The sequence below is a fragment of the Monopterus albus genome, unplaced genomic scaffold, assembly GCF_001952655.1.
Source record: "Monopterus albus unplaced genomic scaffold, M_albus_1.0 scaffold16.1, whole genome shotgun sequence".
Classification (NCBI taxonomy): Eukaryota; Metazoa; Chordata; class Actinopteri; order Synbranchiformes; family Synbranchidae; genus Monopterus; species Monopterus albus.
The window spans coordinates 3,912,995-3,938,304 of record NW_018127896.1 but is presented as its reverse complement, the minus strand read 5'-3'; the positions used below and the strand labels follow the sequence as shown (position 1 = coordinate 3,938,304).

At 40.7% G+C, this 25,310-nt stretch overlaps 1 long non-coding RNA gene across 1 annotated transcript in view; it reads right to left on the bottom strand.

Annotated features, from left to right (window-relative positions):
* LOC109955712 (uncharacterized) overlaps positions 1–24,867 on the bottom strand; it is a 33,121-nt gene extending 8,254 nt beyond the window's left edge. The window contains exons 1-3 of the long non-coding RNA XR_002274305.1: positions 24,730–24,867; positions 15,329–15,506; positions 14,174–14,279 (exon numbers count right to left, since the gene is read on the bottom strand). This is a non-coding gene — a long non-coding RNA (uncharacterized LOC109955712). The remainder of the gene's footprint in view (positions 1–14,173; positions 14,280–15,328; positions 15,507–24,729) is intronic.
* Between the last annotated feature and the right edge of the window lie 443 nt (positions 24,868–25,310).

The following is a 25,310-nucleotide window of genomic DNA, read 5'->3' as shown; positions in this document are numbered from 1 at the left end:
TTCCTGGGGTTCATCATCGAACAGAGAAGACTCTGTGCCGACCCATCCAAGATCTCTGCTGTCACCAATTGGCCTACCCCCACCTGTGTGAAGGACTTGCAACGCTGTGTTCGAGCCGATCTAACACATCTGCTGTGGAATAACCTGGTAAACAGGTGCCCATATGATTTCATTTCAGTGGTTAAATACTGTTTCAATACGGTGAAGACACCTTAAAATAAACCAAGTATGTTTAAAGTAAGACTACTGCAATGGGAGTGGCCATGTGAGGCTTGACTATAACCACAGTACCCCCTAACGTTGTTAAATGCATCATTTTCAACTGTCTCAATCCATCCGTCCCTGAAACTCGGTATCATTCACCTGGATTTATGTTGATTTTGTCAGAAGATGACTGTAAGGATAAGGCTTTTATTACCGTGCTGTAGTGCCATAATCAATTCACTAATCCTCGAGTCCGAGTCGCGAGTCACCAAAGAACAGACCCATTACTTGAGTCAGAGTCATAAAGGGCTATATTAAACACAACTGACACAGCTCTCACCATCTTAAAATGAATTTATTTACTGTGTATGACACAATAGCCAAACAAATATACTCAAAAGTGCACACACACACACACCATTTAGAAGAGAATAATGTGAACATCAGTGTCAATATCTTATGACAAATTAGTATGGCCAAATGCAGTCACTGCTCAAGTCCAAGTCAAGTCACAAGTCCAGAAAATCAGCAGCTTGGGAAGGTGTGCTGGATATGATGTGGTGTTTATGGGCTGTGATTAAATTACTTTTTCAAACTCATACAGCTTTCTGACAAAAACAGAATTATATAAATGAGGACAACTATGTCCTCATCTTCTGTCACCACAGTGGACTGGACGAGACTGAATGGGCTGATATTCGGCAGAGAAACCAGCTATAAGCAGCCTAGGTGGGGCTGTGAGGCAGGAAAATTAAAAAGACTACTCTGTCATCTGTCTTATTCTGTAAAGGATGTTAGCTGTTGTTTTGCTGTTTGCTAAATGAGCATTATGAGCTAATGTGCTCATAATGAGAAAGCTACCATGCTGTTAAGCTGGTGTGTTTACCATGTCAACCATCTAATGTCAAGCCATCTAAAAGACAAACATTTGAACACAGCCCTGGTGCTACAGGAAAAGCTGGGATCACCAAAGTCAGTAGGTTTCAGGCTCTGGTAACCGTACATGTATCTACAGAATCCCACGGCAATCCATTTTAATAAATATTAGGATATTTCAATCTAGACCAAACTGGTGGGTCAACTAACAGGCCAACATTGCAATGCTGCTATGGCTGAAAAAAGTCACAATCATTAAAATGCCTCTTGCAACCTTATTAGTATGTCTTTCACTAAGAGTTAATACTGTGGAGATAATGAGAAAAGCAAATGCAGCATGCGTAACTGAACACGTCTGTTTTTACGACACTCTCCTCTGAAGCTGGCATTATTATTGTCACCAAAGACAGCAGCAGCAAACACAGTCATAACCAGGCAACGAGTCATTCTTGTGACACTTTAAATAGAACTGCAAAATAATTTTGTTGGCATTTGGATTCAAAATGTAGGCTGTGTCAATACAACTCTGTGTTCTCAGATTTTATCTCTTTCAACAGCTCTGTCAGGTAAATTGTTTTTTTTTTATAGAGGGAGATTAAATGATTTTTAGCATGGTCTCCCTTGCACTCTACCTGAAGTCATTTCACAGAGCTGAAGTTCCTCTTCAAAGCATGTGGGTATGTGGGTGTTTGGGAACGTGTTGAAGGCCATGATGCAGTGCACAAACTGCACATCAGACAAATGCACTATTACAAAACCTGTGTGCCCATACTAACATACTGTTAATGAATCATATGTAACATCAACATATATGTTCTACTTGTCATTACACTCCTCCGTGAAGGAGTACACACCGATCAGCCATAACATTATGACCACTGGCAGGTGAAGTGAATAACACTGACTGTCACAGTGGCACCTGTCAGTGTGTGGGGTGTATTGAATATTCAGTCCTCGAAGTTGATGTGTTGGAAGCAGGAAAGACGGGCAAGCGTAAGGAGGTGAGTGACTTTGACAAGGGCCAAACTGTGATGGTGAGATGACTGGGTCAGAGCAGACTACAGGTCTTGGTGGGTGTTCTTGGTCTGCAGTGGTTAGTGTCACATCTGTGGCTGGCACCTCCGCTCCCTCACCTGCCAGCAATCAAACTCGGCAATGAGGCACACCCAGCACACCTGATACTAATCTGTCTAGCTGTACTTAAGGTGGGCGCTGGTGTGTCCTCGTCACCAGTTTGTCACCAGACACTTTCCTGGCACTTGGTAGAATCTCCTTCTTGATCTTCATGCAACGAACTGCTCCAGTGTGTTGTATTCCACCCACCGGCCTTCCGGACCTCCTCTGTGCTGCGACGTCTTCTCCTGTGGTACGTCTCTTGCTCAACTACTCGCTGATTTTCCTGATCTCTGTGGTGCAGCTACATCAGCTCCTGTTGCTATGCTACTTCTCTGAACATTTGCCAGCTCTCCTGATATCCAGTGCGCAGTTCTATCACCTGCCCTACTGATCTCCAGTGTGCAGCCTGCTGTTACCTGTTACTACGTCACTCACCTGAACACCCACCGCTTTTCCTGATCTCCAGTGTGCATCTACGCTGTCTCCTGCAGCCACGTCATTCACCCGAATACTCACCGGCTTCTCCAATCTGCAGTGTGCCACTTGACTCATCTACTATCTTCAGGATACAGTCACGCTGTCACCAGCCTGGAACACCACTCACCAATTCATCTGACCTCGGGGACGTTGCTTCTCGCTCATCTGTTGACACCACCCTCACCTTCTACTTACCACTGCTCCTCTTTTGACGATGGCATTCCCCTGACCACCTCAGGTCTCTACCAGCTAATGTCCTTTCCTGCTCCTCGGTGTGGTCATGACCTCCTCTCCACGCTACCCCAGATTGCTCTCCACTTTCATTCTCCCAGCTGCTCAGTTGATATTCATTATTAGTTATTGCTGAAACCTGCTGAGTGTGTGTGATTACTCTTCCTGTTCAGCTTTCTAATAAATGCTGATTTCTGAGTTTGAGTGCTGCATTTTGGGTCTGGTTCTGTAACTCCTGACGGTATACACTGTAACAGTTAGTACCTACCAACAGTGTCTAAGGAAGGACAGACGGCGAACCAGTGACAGGGTCAGGGGCACCCAAGTCTCACTGACGATGAGGTTGACCTACTGTAGATTAAACATTTCATTCATCCATTTCAAAAGATTAAACTTTATTTGAATCTTTGTTAAAATGGTTGAAAATGAGAAATACTGTCCATTGGTCTCTATGAAGAGAAAGAGTCAGGGGCTGTAGTGGTGATATCACGCCTAGAGTGGTGAGGCTGTTGGATTTGTCTCAACAGTTCTAACTCGTCCTCACGACCACAGTTTTCACTCCTTTTACATAAGTTTTTCACTGAATTGTAGACACATTTGCACTCTTCCTGGCAGTAGACCTACGAAAGCAAACAGATTCACATAAGATTCACAGTGAGCTGCAGAGTGACGTGGGTGCCGACCAACTGCCACACTGACTCCTGTGTACACAGTGTTAGGCAGGGGGTCATGTTATGGCTGGTTGGTGTAAATAGGTAAGTCATCAGGTTCAAATGCAACAGAACGAGTGCAATTTCCTAATTATTTCATGAAATCATTTCACATAAATGCTGTATAACATAATTAATATATATGCATAACAAAATGTGAATAACCTGGTTATTTTTATAACATAAATCCAGTTTTGCTTTAACATGACAGAACCTCTATTTATATTCAGATACATTTACATGTTTCTGCTTCAGTATGGCTCCCTGGCAGCGTGAAGCCTTATAAGAATGGAGTCATGTCAGATCAGGGTGGATGGTTGGTTGGTGTATTATCTGCATGTAAAACATGTCATGGGAATGAAATATATAGTTTGAGTAATATTACTATGAATTAAAGCCCAGTGTATTGTTTGAAACCTCCCATTACATTTGCTAGTTGTTTTCATATTAGAATGTAATCAACAAAAAAAGCCAATCGGTATAAATGTGCCCAGCAGTCACACACATTGTCTTCAGGAAATGTTTCTTTAGTTTTCGGTATTAACACATCCAACAACTGTCACTGTACCCAGCTTGTCACTGGCTTCCAGTCCCCGTTGACTGATCCCACTCATTAAGTCTTTCACTGAGACATGCAGTGATGGATTACAATGGCTGCTGCCAGGGCTAATCAGAGGCATGAAGGAGGACGTTAGCAAATTTTGATTCCAACAGCCAAAAATATTGGAAATGTTTCTTTTTACTTTAGTTCCTAATGCCAACACTTCTGAATAATATTCTCTATCTTGTAGCCTAAAAGCAAATGGCACCATCTCCTACTGAGAATGTACAAAGACATTTTTATCCACTGCTCAAGTCACAATTATAGCATTTCTGTATCATACATTATTAAAACAACCTTGGATATACTCAGATTCTAACACATCAATCCATCATTCTGACTGAATGCATTCCTGATAGCAATCTAACCCCAATCTGCAGAGGACCTGCAGCCCCGCTTTCTCCATTCCACTGGCCTCTATGGTGCCAGGCGGGATCAGTCAAGCCCTGCTGAGGCATTTGAGAGGAAGTGAAGTTTGTGTTTGACCCTGTAGGTTTGCTGCCAGACGATGACAGTAAACAGAGTGGACAGATTCAGCCTGTCTCCACTCTCCAGACCACCAACCTGGACTAGACTGGACAGCCAGGGGAATAGAAACGGGCAGTAGGGATGACGACCGTATGTGAGTGTGTGGGTAGATATGTACATGAGTTAGCTCTCTGGTGAGAGTATGCATGTGTTTGCATCATACATGTGTACTGTCAGTCAAGTGTCTGCCATGTGTGTGAATGGGGTTAAGAACTGGAGCGATGCTTTGGGATGCACACAAAGTTCCAGCAAGATCAAGTTTCAGATAATAAATTGTTAGCGCTTCCACCAAAAATGCATCTTCTCTAAATTTGTGAAGCTGAACTTTTCTACCACATTAATAATCTCAAGATCAAGTTTATCTGGCGATCCTTTAGAGAGGTCTGACTAAAAGAAAAGCTAGCTCCACTAACCAGCTACTGTACAACAGCAAAATGCTGCTTACACATTGTTGCATCAGTATTAACAATCTGGTTGTGTCACATACAGTATGATAATTATATCCAGGGAAATCCTTCTTAGTGTGACAAACCTGCATAAATGAATATAAAGTACTTAACCTTTTTTCCTCTGTCTTACAGGAACATTCTGCACATCTACACACATAATCAATTTTCTTCCATCATAGAGTGAAAGTACCAATGACAAAACATGCCGCTCTCTTTTAAAAGCAAATAAAGGACACTGCACAGGCAGGTGGAAACTGCCCATCCAGAACAAACAAAGCATTGATTTCCATTCACTGTTATGTACAGAGGCCCTGTTTGCTGTAGGAGAAATTGGTGGGGTGGGGGGGTTTAGCCTCCGTGGGATTCATTATAGAAAAGCAGTAATTGGCTAGGTACAGTACGTGTCCCACTCATACCTGAGTGAGGTATGGGTTAAATGCCAGGCTATACTATGGTAGGATTGATGAAACTAATTAACAAAGATATGGCTTGTCGGTCTGGTGATGTAATAGGCAGTGTCGATGCATTAAATGTGACCTTAAGCACAATGTAATGTTTCTGCACTCTGATCTCTGTTTTTTAAATCCCTAAAATCCAAAGGTGTCCTCTTCTTCTTGGTCTACAGCCATGACATAAGCTATTACATTTTGTAGGCAAGAGGCCTGTTAAACCAGCTGTATCTGAGCCTTACCCAGCTCCACCAGGGGCCCCCTATGCAGTGAAGTTTATAGGAGGCAGGCCGTAAAGTGTCGTGATCCACAATAAGATACCCACTGCTTTAAAAATATTGAAACCACCTCCTTACAAATTGACTGCTGTCATTAAAGCTCACACTGTAGTAGGAGATCCAGTGTGTGTGTGTTTGTGCAGGAGGGGGGTGTGAGATTACAAGCCCCTACTGTGAGCAACATCACAGTGCAAATTAGCATTAATAACACTATTTGATTTCAAATAAAAGAAGCAAACAAATGCGTGCAAGCGCACCTGGCTTCACAAATTCAGTCAACAGATGGGTACTCCGCAGGCCAGTTACTGTGGAGAGAAAAATGCTAATGAGCATTCGCTGTAGGGCACAATCACAGAAAAACAGGGGAAATGGGCTCATATTTTTGGCCAGGTTCTTGTCCAATGTGACGCCAAGGCCCAGGAATGGGGCAACAATAAACGAGACACCGCAGTCTTTGAAACGTGTTGTCCGTTCGATCCCTGCTCGCCTCTGTCACCACTAAAACTCCTGGCTGAAGTGCAAATACTGAAAATGTGCACTTTGTAGCCTTCTCCATTTGATGGCCAACAACAACCAAATTCCATGACAGGGTCTTAATCCCAGACTTACAGACTGGTGAAAAAATGTATAGCTTGTGTGATAGGGTAAGGCAAGGAGAGAAGGTACAGTACCAAGCCAAAAAGAAGCAGTTGAGACCCATGCAATTTCATGTATAAGGTAAGGCCAATTTGCAAAATGTCATTCAGCGTATGGAATTTAAGGAGGAGTGGTGAGGTTGTGGTATACTGATCCAACACAAGAGTGAAACAGGCTTGTTAAAAGCCATGACAGAAGAAGCAGAAGGTATGTATTAAGGAACTTTGGTTGGTCCAATCCTCTGCAGTGTCCCTGAGGGTCAAAAGAGAAATATGCACTCAGCATGTTGCCCACAGCCGCTTCTGGAAAAAGGACCTGCCAAATGGCATATTTAACAGCTTCCACTCACTGTGACATTTTTTAGTCAGTCTGTTTGCAGCAGCTCTCTCTCCCTCCCTGTGGTCACCTCTGTATTTGAGCCCTTTTTTTCTGTTGCATTAATAGAATGGGACTGACATAACCACATTTTCTTCTGTAAAAGTGTTGGGTTTTGTGGGGGGTGACCTTTTAAATACATAAAAATACTTGCTAGATGGAAACTAAAGTGTATGTCTGTGTGTGTGTGTGTGTGTGTGTGCGTGCACACGTCTTTATTTACTGTATGGACCTTTTTTTAATGCCTTCGTTTTGAGTATATTTTAGCTGGTGCTCACAACTTCAAAGCGCTTTTTGAAGGTTAGAGTTGGATTTAGGCATTTAAGCTGTGATGGTTACAGTTCGGTTAGGGGTAGGGAATGCATTATGTCAATGAGTGTCCTCTCAAATATAGTAATACATGACTGTGTGTATTCATGTATATACTATATGTGTGTGTGAAAGCCCATAAATATCTTACAGATACTGTTATGCTTCCAGTACTTTGATTTTAGCTTGGTATTTTATTATTATTTGGATTATTTTAAATTTACCAACATTTCCCACCACCGCAGTAGGGGCTGGATAATACCTGAAACAGTTAGTTAAACAGATAAAAAGTTTCAGTATCTTACATATATCTGATGAATAGTTATAATAGTGATAATTAATGGATGAACAGTTGAAATATTTAGCAAAATACAAAATATATATTGTTGAAACAGCTAGCATTAAATGTATTGAATGGTTTGAAAATGCTAGTTTAATTAATTTCATTTAAATAAGGGATAAACCTAAAATAGTTAGCTAGATGTGATAGATTAATATTTAATATACACACACACAGGTACAGATTGAAATACCTAACTAAAAGTAACAAGCCAGTTAAAGGCTAAATAAAAGCAGCAGTGCTGTTAAATTATTGTTTAAAAATAGTTGGTGGAAACAGCTAAAAGCAACAGTTAGTCAAACGTCATGGATAAACAGATGAAGTTACGGATGAATGGTTGAAATGTGCAGCCTCTGTCACACCACTACAGGTGAAGAGTTAATGATAACTTGTAAACCTTCTTCCTATTGTGAGTCAAGTGAGATAAAAATTGAGGAAACCTATATGAGATCACCTGGATTTACACTTGTCAGTGTCTTTCACTGAGAGCGTAAACACTCCCTTTAGGATACTCAGAGGATTTCGCATCCTGGTTTGATTAGCCTTACCTCGAAAAAGACATTGTCTTCCTCTCCATGACACTGACTGAATAAATGGCTTAACTGACTTCTAACTCTGCACTTTCACACCCTTTCATTTTTCTGTTCCTGCTGCGCTTTCTCTCCGTCAGCAGAAAGTGATGTGGGTATCAAATTACAGAGCAATAATACCCTTATAGCACTTTGATCTGCAGTTATTAAAAAAATCAGGAGAGCACAGTCCTCGCTCATAGATGCTACACGCTCACTACACACCTTTTGTAGTTTACACATATACAAACACAGCGCTTACTCACAGAGGCTCACACTCGTGGACGGCACATGTCCTTGTAAATGCCCAGAGACAAACCAAACTAGATGAATAAATCAATCAATAATAATAAAAATTCAGCTCTCTTTGCAAGTAGGCCCCACCAAGACCTCTGGCTGGCTGCTTCTGAATTATAGATGTCTGACTGACAGATGGACACTGGGTGGAGATTAATGGCTGTCACTCTCCTTGTGTCTGACACTTGCACACACAGCCATGCATAGATATGATTCCAAACTTCCTTGCTGCAATTGCTGTAAGTGCAGCTTAAACACAAACACGGAGTCCAGATACAGCTGCTTGATTTTAACTGAGACTACGCATCACGTCCGCAAACATACACACACACATACAGAGGCATCCGCAAGTACGAGTGTCAACAGCAGGTTTCAGAGAACCCTTGAACCGCACGAGCAATTCACTGTTGTGGTGGAGAATAATGATTGACTGGCTGGAGCCTGATCTCCGTCAGACAGAGTAGGAGACTCTGAACTGTGCTGCAGGCAATTACTTTGTTTTAGAGGAAAAGAAGGAGAGGGGGAGAAAGAGAAGGGGAGAGAGAGAGAGGAAGAGAGGCACTGATGGAGTGCAGGGAGAGAGAGAGAGAACAGGGAAGGACCTGCCAGGCTGGGGGAAGGGCTGCTATAAGTTAACAGTGGCACCTGGTGGTAAAGCACAGTACTTTGTACAGAATCATACTGACTATAAAGAATAGAAAAGGGCTGTTTTTATGTTCTCACTCCTGCCTGTCTGCCCTACAATAATCACCTTTCTGTCTGTTTACTCCACGTATTATATTTTCCATCACTGCCAGCAAAGTTTATAACCGACATGCTCAGCGTACGCCCACGTTTCTGTGCATACCCCTGAGGATATTCTATTGATTATATGGATTTCTAACCTCTAAACCCATAACCTTAAAGATGCAATGCGTGACATCTAGTCCTTTTCACTAGTATACTCTTGTCTATATATTTCCACATTGCTCATAAGCAGTGAAGTAGCAAAAAAGATATTGCTACTATGCTTTAGTGGGAAGACAACCTGCTTTATGTCATAGATCTGTTGAGCAAATCTGAAGGAGTGTTGACATTATTATTAGATATTTTATTACCTTCATAAAGTTGCTTTACATACAAAAAAAAAAAATCAAGAATACTCCTCTGTAGGTTTTATGTAAAAGTGACTCAGGCACATAAAACTAACGTAAATTGTAAAGGTGAGTGTTTGGAAAGGGCTTCAACATTGCAAACCATGACTACACAGAGGACTTTGCTCCTGTCTCGCTAAGCTTCATGCTTCAGTTCTGAAAAAACTAATAAAATAATCCAAGAGACAAATGTGGAGGGAACAACATCACATTTCAGCTAAACCTCAAAGGGAAGCTATAACAAAAGACAAAAAATCAGTTAAAGGCTGCTTCCATCATTAAAGAACTGTCTTAGATTTGATACACTCACAGCACCAGATACATATTTCTCAATTTCCTTGCTCGTGAAAAATCTGATTAAAACGTGTCTTCTTTGTAAGACAGACCCTAGATTATATCTATAATTGCACACATTCACACCTGCCCAGTGTAAGAGTAGTTTTGTGCTGCTTACCATTCAGAAACTCCTCTAGAAGTGTCAGAGGTTAATCGCCATGTTAAAGGCCACCCACACAAAGGTTTTTAAAAGAGAAGAGTGAAAAAGTCGGCCTGAGGTTTTGAACTCACAGCTCGCCGCCTACAAGCATGCATCCCCGGTCTTATACTCTTTCAAGAATTCAAAACAGTCGTGCCTGATAAATTCTGTCAGACGTTACAGGCTGCAACACTGGATATGCCACTTTCAGGAAAAATATTCAGAGGATGTATTTAATTACTAAATCACCTTGGTCTGGTTGCCAGGCAACATTAGTACAAGAACTACTGCTTCCATTTCCTTTCAGCATCTTGAGTGATTTGTCTTGTGTTATTTATGTACATTAGTCAGAGAGAAAAGAAGGGAGGAAATAAACAAAAACGTGTTAGAGTGGCTTTACAGTGGGGCAGTCTAAATGGTAAAGACACAAACACTGTTCCGCTGCAATGGCCACGGCCACCCACATAACCGCACACACAGACTCACTTTGACTTGAGATTTTCAATTTTGTTTGTTGTTTTTCTGCTTCTCGTGCTTTTTAATTACATTCACTGCATCCTTGGTTTCCCTGTTGAGCACTTTGTGATGTTCTGCAAAACGTTCCTCTTGAATAAATTCGACATCTCAAACACAGACATTCTGTATACTGCGTGTGATGGAGTGTACACACAAGCTGTTTTATGGCAAATACTGTTGTTTGGAGACGAAAAGAGTGAAATCTGTTTCCTACCATTAAACCTGTTGTCCAGCTGTGAGCAAGTGCATGCCCATACTGAAGCATGCCTTTATAATCATTTATGTTCCTGTTCTTGCAGGTATTCAGAGGTGTGTGTCTCAGCATGTACACACCAGCTACTGCGTTCATGTAATGCGTAGGTGGCTCTGGGGATATGTGTGTGCGACCAAATGATCGAGGAGGAGACAGGCACACTCCATCATCCTCAGCGTCATCTGTCATCGCAGGATGGCCGACAAATACACACATATGGATGTTGGTCCGAATGTTAGCGAGCATGCCGCGCTGCATGTTTTGCTCTAAGCAGTGGTGTCGTGGTGTTTTTGTTGTTCCCTGAGCCAGACTCCGCTGCATATTCTTCGCACTTGAAGTGGTAAATGAGTGAATTGTTGTTATCCTAGACACATGGGAAGTTGTCTTTTCTTTCAAATTTGGAATAACTGTATTTGCCAAGAAGCAATAAATGCCCTGGGGTTTATCCATCTAGCAGGCCGCCTTCCACGTGGTCTTGAGACTAAGACTTCTGACAGTTTGGATGTATTTTGTGTTTATTTTATTTAATTTTTTTCCACTCTGGTTTGTCTCAAGCCTTCTTACAACCTTTGTTGTAAGAACCATTGTTCGAGATCTTAGTGATGATTCCTCAAAATGATCAATGTTGAAGGATTCAAAAAAGATAAATCTACATGTATCTAGGTAAAAATGTAAATTCTGTCACATCATTTCTTCACCTATTTCAACTTTAAATATGAGTTTTTGCCCACACCTGACTGAAATGTTTGAGTTTACTGGGGGCAGATGAAAGTGGTCTGGACCAAACTCAAAGACATCTGTTACTCATAGTCCATCAGTCACATCTAGTGTTTCCTTAATTCCAACAGATTTCCTTGGTGAGCATTGTCCAGTTTAGGAGAAACACGACAGAGTGTTGGCGCTGACAGTAAATGAACAACAAATAAAAAAATCTTTCCTAGTAAAACTTTTCCACTGCACTGTTGAGTACTAACCTTTAACATTCTCCAGCCTCACCTTATATTATTTTGTGTTCTTGGGTGATCTTATATTTAGACTAGGTGTTCGTTCTTTTGGCTTTAAACTCTTTACTTGACTCCAGGAGAGCCCTGCACAAGAATTCCTAAATGCCTAGAGCCTAGACTGTGTCTTTATGCATAAATGGCAAATAAAACTCTTGAATCCTAGTCAGCTGGCATAATATAAAACTAACTGCAAGCACCTTAAAGGAACAGTTACATTATGGGAACTACAGTATGAAGTTTATTCCCTTTCTTGCTAAGAGCCGATGTCTGTATAGTAAATATGATGCTACCGCCAGCAACACGTTCATTTAGCACATCAATGTTATGCCTTAATTACTGAGCTTTAGAGGTGCTGCTATGCTTTTGTCTCTGCTTACACAAATGTGGTTGTTGTGTTGAGTTCTTCATACTACAGTGCACAACAACATCCTTACACTTCCACAATCACTTTTGTCTTTGTCTGTGAAAATGATGGCACACAAGGTCAGATACATTATACAGTACAATTCCCATTGACAGCTGGGCATACAGTTCAGTTAGAGAAAAGCTTATAGCCAAGCTGAAGATTCTCTAACAGCATAATTATTGGTGAAGGGGACAAATGTCAAAGCCCTCATTAAGTCCCTCTGGTGCCAGTGTGTCCACTGTATAAACCCAAATGGTCTCCATCCTAAGTAGGAGGGCACTGATGTCATAGCCTTTATGGGAGCACTTAACCTATTCATTGCCATAAACCCGACTGAGGCTAATAACTGTAAAGAACATTTCCAGAGGCAGTCATGAGAAAACTAGATACAAGATACACACAAGAAAGCTGCAGTTGTACACCTATCGCTGATAAATGAGCTCAGCAGTTTGCCTCCGGCTTTTGATCTCATACACAAACTTAAGTCTTGGGGCTAAATCTGCCCAACACTTGTTGAATTCCTCTTTCCCCCCAAAGTGCTTTGAAGACCTGGTTGTCCAAACCACAGCAGAAGTGATCAGAAAACAGAGAGCAACCTTCACTGCATGTCAGAAATGGATCACTGTGATTTTTGGGAAGCTATGTTCACAGACTTCCAACACAACTCCCAACCTAAGAATAAACTAGGTACAAAGCACGACAGCTTAAAAATATGAAATGCCAGGGGTCTAAATGAATACATCATTTGGATATAAACAGATAATGTGCCTTGTACATTGTTTCTGCAGTAATATTTTGCCCCCACTGATACCTAATCAGTGCAGGATAAAGCTATGTTTTCTACTTTATTAAGACATAAATATGTGTGTTATAAAACTTGGAAACTTATGCTAATGGTTGAAAAATGTCATGCAGTTTGGCGTTTGACTTTTCAGCACTCACACTCAGCAAAATAACCTGGCTTGCTGGTTTAGTTGCACTACAGGAAGGTTTCTCAGCTCTGCTGTTCCTCTCTGCACTGTCACTATGTGTGTACGTCTTGCGGTGTACAAAGGTGTCCTTAAGTAAGCCAGTGAACAAAGGGAGGCTTTCTTCGCTTGCTTGAAAAACATATTATGTAAAAATATACTGCTGTGTTTTCCTTTTCAGCATCACATCAGGTGTGGACTGTTAGTTGATCTCACTACTAGGGCTGAACCTGAATATCCGACTATTCCCATATTTGTTTGTCAGGTAGGTAATCGATTTTCAATTGTAGTTTTCAAATATTTGATCATCGCTGTTTCTGATTACAATGACAACCAGCGGGGTCATACCCTGTTAGTCGCTAACTAACGTTAACTCCGTTCCTTAAACTGATGACAGGACAAAATGAAAGTGGCTGTTGTCAGGTTTGTGACCTCGATGCAGCCGGTGGACACACAGACAACATGCTATCTACTGTTAGCCGATGATCATTTATGAAGTCAGAACTGCCAGATGAGCAAAGAGGAACTTTTAGCTGCAGCACAATGTCAGCTCATTAACCACACCCCCCACCCCCATGGCGAATATTAGCACCAAATATCCAGAGCCCAATTCAGGACAGCTCTACTAACCACTTTAGTTAGATCTGAAATAACTATCCAATAACAACTATTGGATGACACTCATGGTGCCCAGAGAGGGAGTCCAACTGCCTTTGGTGACTTTCCAATCTACTGGAGAAACGGGCACAGAATTTAGAACAAACATTCAGAGGTAGGCCAAATTTTAACTTGTCTGTTGTCAGTTTCTGTGTCTGTGCTCAGTCAAAGATAATTTGTGTGAAAGGAACCTCCAGTCTGTAACATCTCTGAACAACCATGAGTGGACTCAGTATTTATTTACTTCCAAAAACTCCAACAAAGCATTTTAGCAATGTCAATGTGAGCGTGTTTACATGCTGATATTAGCATTTACCTCAAAGCATTGTGCTGGTGAGTACAGTCTCACAGAGCAGCTAGCTGTAGACTCTTGTTCCTTTGTCAGCAGTCTCACGGTCAGAGGGAAGATTAACCATCTTGATCTGAAGAGATCATACAAAATGTTAGAAACTGCTATAATCAACAGGTACACACATTAAGAATCATATACAGAGCATTTATTTATTATGCAGTACTGTACAATGTCTAATGTGCCCAAGCATGACGTCAGTATAGGGATTGTTTCTGCCTGTCACTTTTAAGAAGACAGTTTTCACACAGTATTGGCATTTCAGGTTTCCCCCAGACATCAACAATAATAACTTTCTCACAATCAATGAGATTAAAGTCCTTATATAACTTTCCCACAGGATGCCACGGATGACGCTTCCCATTCGTCAGGTCTCGCCTATATCACCTCCCTCAGGAGTCACCTGGTTAAACTCTAATATTAGTTCAAGTGCAATTTCTTTTTTATGTAACTTCAAACTTTTGAACAGCAAAAGGAATTCCTGCTTCAAATAGCTGGAAAAGAAATACACTGCATCTCAGTTTCTGATCCTGCTGATGGATTTGAGTTCACAGGTTGGGATTTGTAGAGGCTCAAATATATTGAATTTGCATCCAACAATACAGCTTGGGTAAATCAGCTTTTGCATGTCAATCAATATACTGTAGGTAGGTCTTGCACTTCCAGTTAGGAGAACAAGAAGGAAAGAGATGATGGTATAAAACTGAAAAAAGAAACTGAGTCAAGATCTCTGTTGTTCCATGTGTGAAACCAGGCTTTTAATTTCAGTATGTTTTGCTTGGTGGATTAAATATACTATTACAGAAACCCATTTTTAGCTGCTTATATCAAATTGCTGAAGGAGAAAGAGAGAAAATAGGGAAATAGCAAGCAAGCAAGCCCAGCAAGAGGAAGGGTGAGAGAGGAGAAATGTTTCATAAAGATGGAAAAAATTAATTCCTAGGGTTTATTCGACTCATATCACTACATTCTATCTGGGCTTGGGCTTCAGAAAAAAGCGGAAGGCGTGAGAGAAGGCAGACAAAGGACAAGGATAAAGATGGGATCAGATGGAGGTAAGGAGGGAAGGAGGAGGTCAGACAAGGAGCGGCTGAAATGGGGGAAGCTTATCGGCGTAAACACCTGGGCCGCCGTCTTCTCCCTCTTCTCATGTCTCCGAGATGAAAGTTCTTATAGGCCAATGGCTGTGCAGAGGTCAGCTATCCCGTCTCACCCGCACTCATCCATTGTACCAGGCATATTTGCTTTCAGGCTCAGTGCTGTTTTCTTCTTGTATCCAACCAAGCAGAAAATCAGATGCCTGCAAAGCAGATGTTATAATTTCATCGCTGTCTGGTTTTGAAAATGAAGGCACAGTTTAAAGAAATCACTCACAAACATAACATTCAATTTTGCTCTCATTACAGGACTGAGAAGTTCCCACTGACACCATAAAACTGTTTTTAGGAACTGCAAGAAAAATTGTGCATACTCAGGCATTGTTGATGTACTTAGATTTATAATGCATCATGTAGCTTGGTCCAAGGTCATGAAATGTTTTCAGCACTTGGAAAACAATCTCAGCTGCAAAATACTGTAAAAACTAGAAATACATAAGGTCACAAGTAAAGTAAGTCAGAAGTAAAGCTGTGAGAATGGCGACTGTCATATGACTTGGTTTCAGAATCAGTGCTCACTGCACTCCTAGAATTTCCTTCTCACTCATTAGATGAGCTGGGTATTGTTTTTGTTTTTTGTCCTATTGCCCCTTAGATACACATCTTTCTTCTTTTTATCACCAATCTGTTTGCACTGCATTGCTCACTTTTCCTTGCAAAGTCTTATAATACGGTACCAAGCAACATCTACAGCCTTCAGGGTAAGTAGAGCTGCAGAGACAAGAGTACAGCTAACTACAGATTTTTCCAAGTTCCTGAAATAAAAAATAATTGATTCAGAAGGTGTCATTCTGAGAATTAAAGATGAGAGGGGCGTTGAGATTCGTGTGCTGTTCAGGGTCTGGAGACAACTACAGTACCACTTTACTGTCAAACTCAGAAACATGGGAGTGTTTACAGGCACATCATCACATCCAAAGGCAGAACACTTCCTGTGCCCCCCCAGCTCACAGTCTGCAGCTTCCCATGAAGAAAGCAATGCTGATAGGGGGATGAGGGAAGGGAAGAAGGGATAGAGGGAACCGAGAGACAGAGAGATGGGTGTGGGCTTGAATTAAACACCCAATTTAGAGCATTTCATTTTTTGAAAAATAGCTCGCAGATGCATGTGGGATTGTTTTAGCTACTAATGAAGCAGAAATATTGAGTAAAATGATGAATGTTCCTACAAATGCTACCTGCACATGCAGTGCAACAGTCCCTGTCTTGTACCATGCCTTGCTACAGGGCATTATGACATTATGTTCCATTTGCTTCTCTGTTTTCAGCTTTGAAAATGTTGAAATTCTCCAATACTCTAACAACCAAATACTTGTAAAACTGCTGTACTTGGTGTTTAGTGCCCTTTACAGTAGTGAATGTTAACATGCCAGCATAGTCATTACCTTAACAGGTGCAAACCTAAATGTACAAGCTTACAAGACACAGAACTTTGTTTTCAAGCACACCATTTTGAATGGCGTAATATTCAATACCCCAAACTGGCCATGCTGAAGTTTTTTGTGAATTACTTCACTTGCTGATTGCTATTTGGATGTAATAGCTGGACAGAGAGAATGAGTACGTGGGTAAGGCAACTCAGAGACCAGGCAGGAGAGACAGGAGCTTCTAATTACTGATGACAATGACCAGTGTGAGCAATGATCAGACCATTTCCTGACCTTGACATTTATGGAGTGTAGCATGCACAGTGCACAGATCAGAGGTTTATTCAGCAGTGCAAAGCCAGTCATTGGTATTGCTGCGCTGAACTTCAGTCCACTGGCAGTCTGGTGATTTTATCAACAGTTCTTGCAGCTAAGAAATAGGGATGGCAATGATTTTCAAATATTCGAATAGTCATTCAATGTAAAAAAAAAAATTGAATATTGCATGTGAGAAGCTACAGCCTTCAAAAAGTTATGTTTGGAACTTCTTCAAGAACATAAACGAAAATGAGGTGACAAGTTAGCATATCATAAATCGACAAGACCTATGCACAGCCATTTGAGGGCAAGGCATCTGGCAGAGGGAAGTGGGGTGCGGTCTGCAGATCAATGGCTAGCCTTGTTAGCCAAAGAAGGAAGTTGATGATCGGCATGAAATGTTAGAGCCATCGGTGTGAGTTGGTGCCGCAGATGGCTGCCTCGCTTCTGTACCGGAAACAAATTCCTTGTGTGTAACATACTTGGCCAAATAAAGGTGATTATTAAAATGGCAGCAAAGGACATGCTACCCATTAGCTTTGACAAGGGGGGAGGGTTTTCTAAGTTTTATGGCATTTGTTCAGCCGGAGCATATGGTCCCATTAAGAAAAATGGTCACGGCACAACTGGATAAACTGTATGATGATAATGCATGTGGTCATATAGTTCCCAGCAAATAATGGATAGTATTTCAGCTTTAAATGACTGTCCCTAGGCAGAGTAATGCCGCTTTACACTGTATGAAAAATCCCATTAAAGCCCATTAAGTCCTTTAAATCCCAGCAACCATCTGAAATCAGCAGGACACATATGCTGATAAATCTGCTGCCTCTGATTGGTGAGTTCACCATGTTTACAGTTTGATGGCTTTTCAGGTAGCAAAACACTATTACACACTGATACAGGATTTAAAAAATAAACATCATTTTAATTTTCATCATGACTACTGCAACTTAAACAGCAGAAAGATGGCAATCTAGCACGAAAGGTCTGCTAGCACATTTTCATTTGTAGTGTCTTGCAAGAAACAACCCCACTGTGGTCCAGCAGAGGTTGAGTCAGCATTGGCCAACTGGCCTCATTCAAATTAATGAGGAGGTTGGGTTTTCAGTTTGAGCATGGGCTAAAAACATTAGGTGTGCTTTACAGAAAATTCATCTTTTCTCAACTTCTCCTCCAATTTTGTACTGCCCTAATCACACAGTTGTTATAGTTCAGATCAATAGAAATAAAAGCACCTCCACAGCAGTAGGCAGCTTTCATTTAAGTTTTTGTTACTCGATTACTAGAATTATAAAATGTGCCTTATCACCACTGCACTGAAACACTCAAGGGATGCTGGGCAATGGAAATTCGTTGTGTGATTGCTCATTTTCTACAATAAACAGAAATCATCCTCACAGGAAGGGTTGGGCATGTAGCCTCTATTGTATCTTACTAAAGAAAAGGCGTTCCATCTCAGTGGACCGACTGCTGTTTGATTTCATCACATAAAACCGACTTAGCGTGCTAGCCAGAGACTTCCCAATGACTGACCTATATTTTGCCCTTAAAAAGCAATTATAGGAGTTTGATTTAACTTGCTGATGAATTTCTCCACTTAATAGGCACCAAAAGGCCTGAAGGTGGTGTTGGTACCATCGCTATACAATGAAATGATAAAGAAAGAAAGAGAACTCATTGGAGATAAGAAGAGGATGAGGGGAGGAGAAACGATGGACCTGGACATACTGAACATTAATAGTTTATATCCTTAGCCTCCATTTGTCTCTCTCACCCCCTTTTTCTCAAATCTAATAAATGTCAGGGACATGTGAGCAAGGCAGAAGGAGAAAGGGGAAGGATGGGCAGAGGGGTATATGCATGTATGCCTCCTACTGCATTCCATCATTTCTGCATTTAGGTTTAAAGCCTAAGCCTTCTTACCAAGCTGAACTATTGAAATTACATTCTGGATAACAGGTACCTTATTTACAAGGTTGGTCTCTATGCGCATGAGGAAAAAATGTGCCTCTGCACTCTGAAAGGTGCAGGTTATCAAGCGAGGCGAGCATATTAATGTAACATCCCAAGAATAACGTGAGTCAGATCTGATTTCTACAGTATTCTGTAAATCATTCCATTACTTTGCAGTAGTTTGCTCAAAGGAAACAACAAGTGAAAAGAAAATATTGCCAGGTGCAGGTCAGACACATCACAGGTGTTTATACCAAGCACATTGTTACAGTACTGCCAGTATTTTGTTGCTTGATTTCAGATTCATATTTAGAAGAGCAAGAGGTGCTCTAGAAGAGCAACAATGTGTCATTTCTTTTTTCAAAAGTTACATAACCAAAAACAAAAAAGCATATGTTCTACTTTCAGTGCAAAGTAGCTGTACAAATTAATGGTAATAAAAAAAAATTACCTTCCCAAGTGAATGTTCAAAATAGCTTTTCTCACAGAACTACAATAGGGTGCTATTTTAATGAGTTTGATTTCCACAGAAAGCTAAAATCAGTTAAGGTCTGGTCCAAGCTGAAGGGGAAAACAAATATAAGAAGCTTCATTTACATAAAGACCAGGCCAGGTGAATAAATATATTGATCCCATTAGATGGTAAATATGTTAAGTCTTAGGCCTCATGGAAATCTTAATTAACATTAATCGCCCCAAAGGAAGGCCAGCAGGGGTCGTGGCGAGTAGCACTTCAATGTTTCCTTACTGCAGCATTGAGCCAGTGAAGCTCGCCTCCAAAACCCTTTACTTTGTGCATCAGGGCAGGATTTAAAACTGCTATAACTAAGTTGAGATGTTACATTTTATCCTTGACTAGCTTGTTTTAGGCCTATTCGGGAAAGGTGTTAATTAAATGAAAATGAAATACAGACAAGAAACGAAAAGAAAAACATCGAAGGCTGGCTTTGATTCCTTGCCAGGCGATCGAAAGGTTCAGAAGCAGACGCATCATGTAATGAATAAAACAAAGTCTCCTTCAGAAATTTTTGCCCATGCAAATATTTGCGTGTAGGTAGATGCACAAAATGCCTGCAAACAGTCGCCCACTATATACTGGCAGGACATGACTTGCAGCAGTTGTACTAATGTGAGCAATTAACATTATTAAAGCCTTAATTACTAAACAAACAGAGCTAGTACACTTTGGAAGAACAGAGTCTGCAACAGATTTTGTTTTCCTCTGGGTGTTAAATAACTTCATAAATAAACCCTGGCATCTGTCAGTCATCTGAAGAATCCTGAACCAGCTTTAAACTGTTATGACTTCCTGCTAATACCCAATTTAAAACTGCCAGCAGCATGACAACCAGGGGCAATGGGAGGTGCAGCGGAATGGATTGTAGCATGTGATGATGTGATACATTCTGTCGACCAGAGAAATGACACCGTTCACTCAAAGTTCTTTTTCTTTTGTAGCTATGACAGTAAGAGGATTTGGACAGAGGGTCTCAAAGTATTTTACTCTGATTTATCTGAAGATGTATTTTCCTTTAACTTACAGATTAAATGACAATTTAGCTTATGCTAATGATGAAATTGCAGTTCTTGTTGATTTTTGTGCCAGAGTTGAGCTCCATGGTGAGTTCAACAATGAAATAGACCTCTTTTTTGAGCAAAAGGTCAGGCAAACTGTTACTGCTTAAAACCCCAGCTCTGTCAGTGAAGAATGTCGAGATTGAGTTTGACGTCACATCTCACTTTGCTACAGCTCTTTGTTCTTTTTATTGCATCTCAACCAAAGACATCTCCATTTCTGAGACAAGATGGATGCTAAGTTGTTGCCCTGCTCATAAAACTTATGTTGCTTCTGGGAAAGGAAATTAAACCAAGGAATCGTGTTCATTAACACAAACAGGGAGACGAGCGGCTTGTAAAATAAATGCAGCTGATTAGACAGCAGAGAAAAACGAGAGGACAGAGACAGGACAAAGTGAAAGAGAAGGGGGGCGAAGCAGAGTGAAGACAACCATATCCAAACTGAGTCAGAGAAAGAAACAAAAATAGAGAGCGACAAATAAATGGCAAGAGAACTAATGCGGCATAAAAAGCCAATTTCCTAAACCTCTGAAACCCCCTCCTGGGTGGAAACAATTACAGCAGACTGGGAGACAGTTATGATTAAACAAGCAAATGCCTTGACAGAGGAGATAAACTTGAGAGAGGATGGGCTGACAGAGAGTCATGTTTGCTGCAGAATATGATAGCTAATTCGCCTGCAATAAGAGCAGCAACATGGTAAATGACAGTTCAGAGTCAGATCCACTGAAACACGACCCACACTCACAAACATACACACAGTTGAGGGGTGAGAGTCGTACAAGTCAAGGCTGAACTTTACATGACTTCGCTTTTTTATCATGGCTAAAACTGATCGCCAGTTTCTCAAAGACATAAAAATGATATTAATTATATTTATGTGAGTGCTATGACAGAACGGATGGAAGATCTTACACCAAACTAATTTCATGAATAGGACGAGTCTTCAAATTAAATTACAGTGGATAGTTTCAGAGGGTTGAGCCTTTGCATTATCTTCATCAGTCAGAAAATGGGACAGATATGACAAGAGTTTCAGAAATCATCAGCCGAATTAATGAATTAAAAGCATCTCAGTCCTTGTGAAACAGAGAGGGAAAACGGTCAACAACAAAGTGCCACGTCAAAATGACAGCAGGGGGCCACTCTGGCATCTGCTGAAAGCTGTGGATTGTCATTAAATAAATAATGTTTGGCAGGATTGCTTTACTCTTTGAAAGGCATGCTGTGAAACTGGCACGCCTCTCCACGGGAATCATAAGCAGATAATGCTTGCCACAAAACTGCACAAGGGTTTCAAATGGTGGCAATAAGTGGTGATGTTTTAGTGCTGCAAGTTCACATGACCAAGAATACTCTGTGCCACACCCCTGAGAGTTCACCCTGGTTTTTTACACCTTTGTCTTCACTGCAGTGAGTAATAATATACCTGTTTTCAATGTCTGAAGGTTTATGGACCACTAAGTCCACGTTCATTTTAGCTTTTTTTGTGTTTCACTGACTCCTGAGGGAAATAACTGGATGTTTGGCTGCTAGACTGTCCACTGGGTTCAACAGCTTGAAGCCAATTAATCTCTATGCACTGTGTAAGGGGGACAATTACTGTGAGTCAATAAACAGTGACAGTGTACTGCAAAACCAAACATGCCTTAAAAGGTTTTAAACTGCTCTGCATAGCTAAGAAGAAAAGCAAAGTCAGGTTAATATTCTCTGTGGGTTAGTCAGAATGACTGACCCCTTTCTCAGGACACAGTCATTTGGTCTGTTGTTAATATGAAAATATTAATTACAGCAGATTTAATTTGTTGGATCCAATTTTGAACAGATTTTTAAACTAATTTTAAAGTTACAAAGAAATCCTGAAAAGCCAGTATATCTTTAACGCTAACCACAAGCAGCCATAAATTAAAAAAAACGTGAACAATATGCAATTAAGAAACAAAGTACAGTCTCAGTTACCCTCGAAATTTATATTAAAACCTGGTGTGCATTCAAAAGAAGTCTTCAGTTTACCTCTAAAATGAAGATAAACTGAATTTGTCATGCAAGAAACTGTTGTCTGGTTCACAGCAGAGCGATGAGATCTATAATCCTGTCTTCTGTCAAAGCTGGGCTTGCTTTTCCTCTGGCCTTTTGTAGTTTCTTGCAGTCTACAGAGAGATTTTAGTCTCTGTCTTGGTCCTGTTCCAAATATTCCTCCAATGTAGCCTATTCACCCTCCTTGTTTACAGATAAAAAACTGACAAGATACGTAAGTGTGGAGGTTGGCCAAGAAGCAAGCAAATGCTGCCATTTCTCTTCTGCAACTGGCAGTTTATGAAGAACAACAAAGGGCACTGGGGGGCAGGATCACAGTCTTTGGCTCTGAACTCATCACTGCTCAAATCAAAAGATTCTGTGGCGGCGGCACACTGCCATCACTGAAATCTCTGTCCCATTCTCCTTACTGAACAGAGCTTTTCTTTCTGCCATGTCATTTGTCCCACAAGCACACCACCACTACCTTGCTCCCCTTATGACAGGCAGCTAGACTTCACATGGCCACCACAAACTGGGTCAGTAACAAACTGTAGAAGAGCGAGAGGAGAAAAAGGGGAGCGAGCTGCTCCTTTGCTGCTCTAGGTTTAAGATGTGAACACTAAGGTGTAAGTAAAGGGTTATCTATCATATAGCATTTGTTTTAATTATTGCTCCATCTCTTGCAGTGCGTGGGTGGACATATCATATATCAGGGCTAGACTGAAAATATGCTCTGTAGCTGCTGCAAACTAACAGTCATGCAAAGGGTCCATCTGCTGTCAATAATCGGCAGCAGCGCATTAAACAGAATTAGCATTTGGATGTTCTATGATAAAGTAACACTCTAAAGAGTGTAAGCTTAGTTCATGTACAGCAACCTACAGCACTTAAAGGGTCAGTACCCTCCTCAAGTGCATTTCACCAGAATTAATGGGCACCATGAATACAAGAACCAAGAGGTACAGTGCACTAACTGTAAAATAATATTTAGTTTATTTGATACAAACTTCTTTAAGTGATTTGCAACCAGGCGCTCTTGTAGCCCAGGGGTTACTTCTGCAGTTGCCACAAATTGTGACTTAATTAAAATATATCTCCAGATACTGAGTCAGATGTAATACCTCAGCACTACAGGTAGCTTACAATGAAAAAGCTTAGCAAGACAAGTATTTAGTATCAAGGATTACTGTTAAAAAATAGCAAAAAGTAATGGATAAATGGTACATGTACACTAGTTTTACCGCTTTCTCTGGTGTTAAGTAGCTTTCAAGGTTCACTTGTAGTGAGGACACTAATACTGAAGGTGAGTCGACATGTTGATTAGCTCCTCTCTTCTTTCATTTGGATTTTGGTAGCTGGACAGTCAGAGAACAGATGATGCCCTGGATCAATCCATCAACTTTCTGCTCTTTGCCTTGAAGCCAGTCTGACACTGCAAGTGTTCTGACACTAACCTTAAATAATTCCATTTCAGGACCTATTTAATTTTACCCTACTGGGTCTTTCTGGTCCTTCTCTATGCTGTTCAAAGCCAAAATCCAACTCTTTTCTGTGCTGCATTCATTCAGTTCCTGCCATGGCAAGTCACTGAGTGCACTGAGTGGATTATAACAGCTGAATTACTTCTGGTGCACCTGCACATCCCAATTGATCTCCATTTCAATTGAAAGCATTTATGCATTTTTATGCTTGAAAATAAAAAACAAAAAAGGTCAAAACCACATGAGAAGGCAGGGTTATGTTGTCCTAACAAATACGAAAGCCACCCACACAGTTTAATGAAGGTTCTGAGTCAAATTGCTGTCTAACACATCTGTAATTTTAAATGTGCAGATGAAGAGGTTGTGTGGGAGTCTTTTTCTGTTTACTGTTGTCTGCCTGCAATGCTCAGCTATCTGCAAAATAAAAAATAAAATAAAAATCCTTTCTGGGCGCATGAAACACTTCAACTTACACAGTCTGCTTCAGCTCAATGACTCTGCTGTGACTACTGTTGATGGAATTTACTTTAATGGAAGAAAAGGACTTTTGTTTATGAAAAGAACATGAATAGAGATTTTGATAGGAGATAAAGTAAAGATTGTTTTTAATCTCCTTTTACGAAGAGCTTGCATCAAGGCAACAATACCTTGTGTTTTCTTTCATCCAAAGACCAGTCTTCCATTAGCCTCTCGTGCTGGTGCCAGAAGTAAGGCAGGTGTTCGTCTGTGAATACAGGACTATGATGACATCCCTTCCCAGCTGTTGAAACTTCTCCATCCACACATTTTATCTAAAATGAAAGTCACACAATCTTGTTTATGAAATTTTAACTGCAAATGGATTTCAGGTCACTTCACCCACCCCCAGCTGTCTAAAGAAATAACATACACTCAAAATGTAACACGTAGCACATAGGATGTCACCTCAGTGTGATGAGCTGTCAACATGGGAGAGATTTTCTCTCAGTGTTACTGTTTTTACAAGTTTTTTTTTTAATGATTGCCAAATTATTTTGCCTCTATCCTCTTCCCATATACCCCACTGACTTCAAACATATCACACGGTGTTTGTTTTGATTTCACAGAAGAAGAAGTATGTGTTCCATTTGTCTTTGCTGTTTGCACCATCTCCGGTTGCAAAAAATACTAAAATTCGTTTTGCATAATAAACATTGGTTTTCAATAAAGTGTGATCTCATCATAGACACACTACTGCAATGCACTCTTT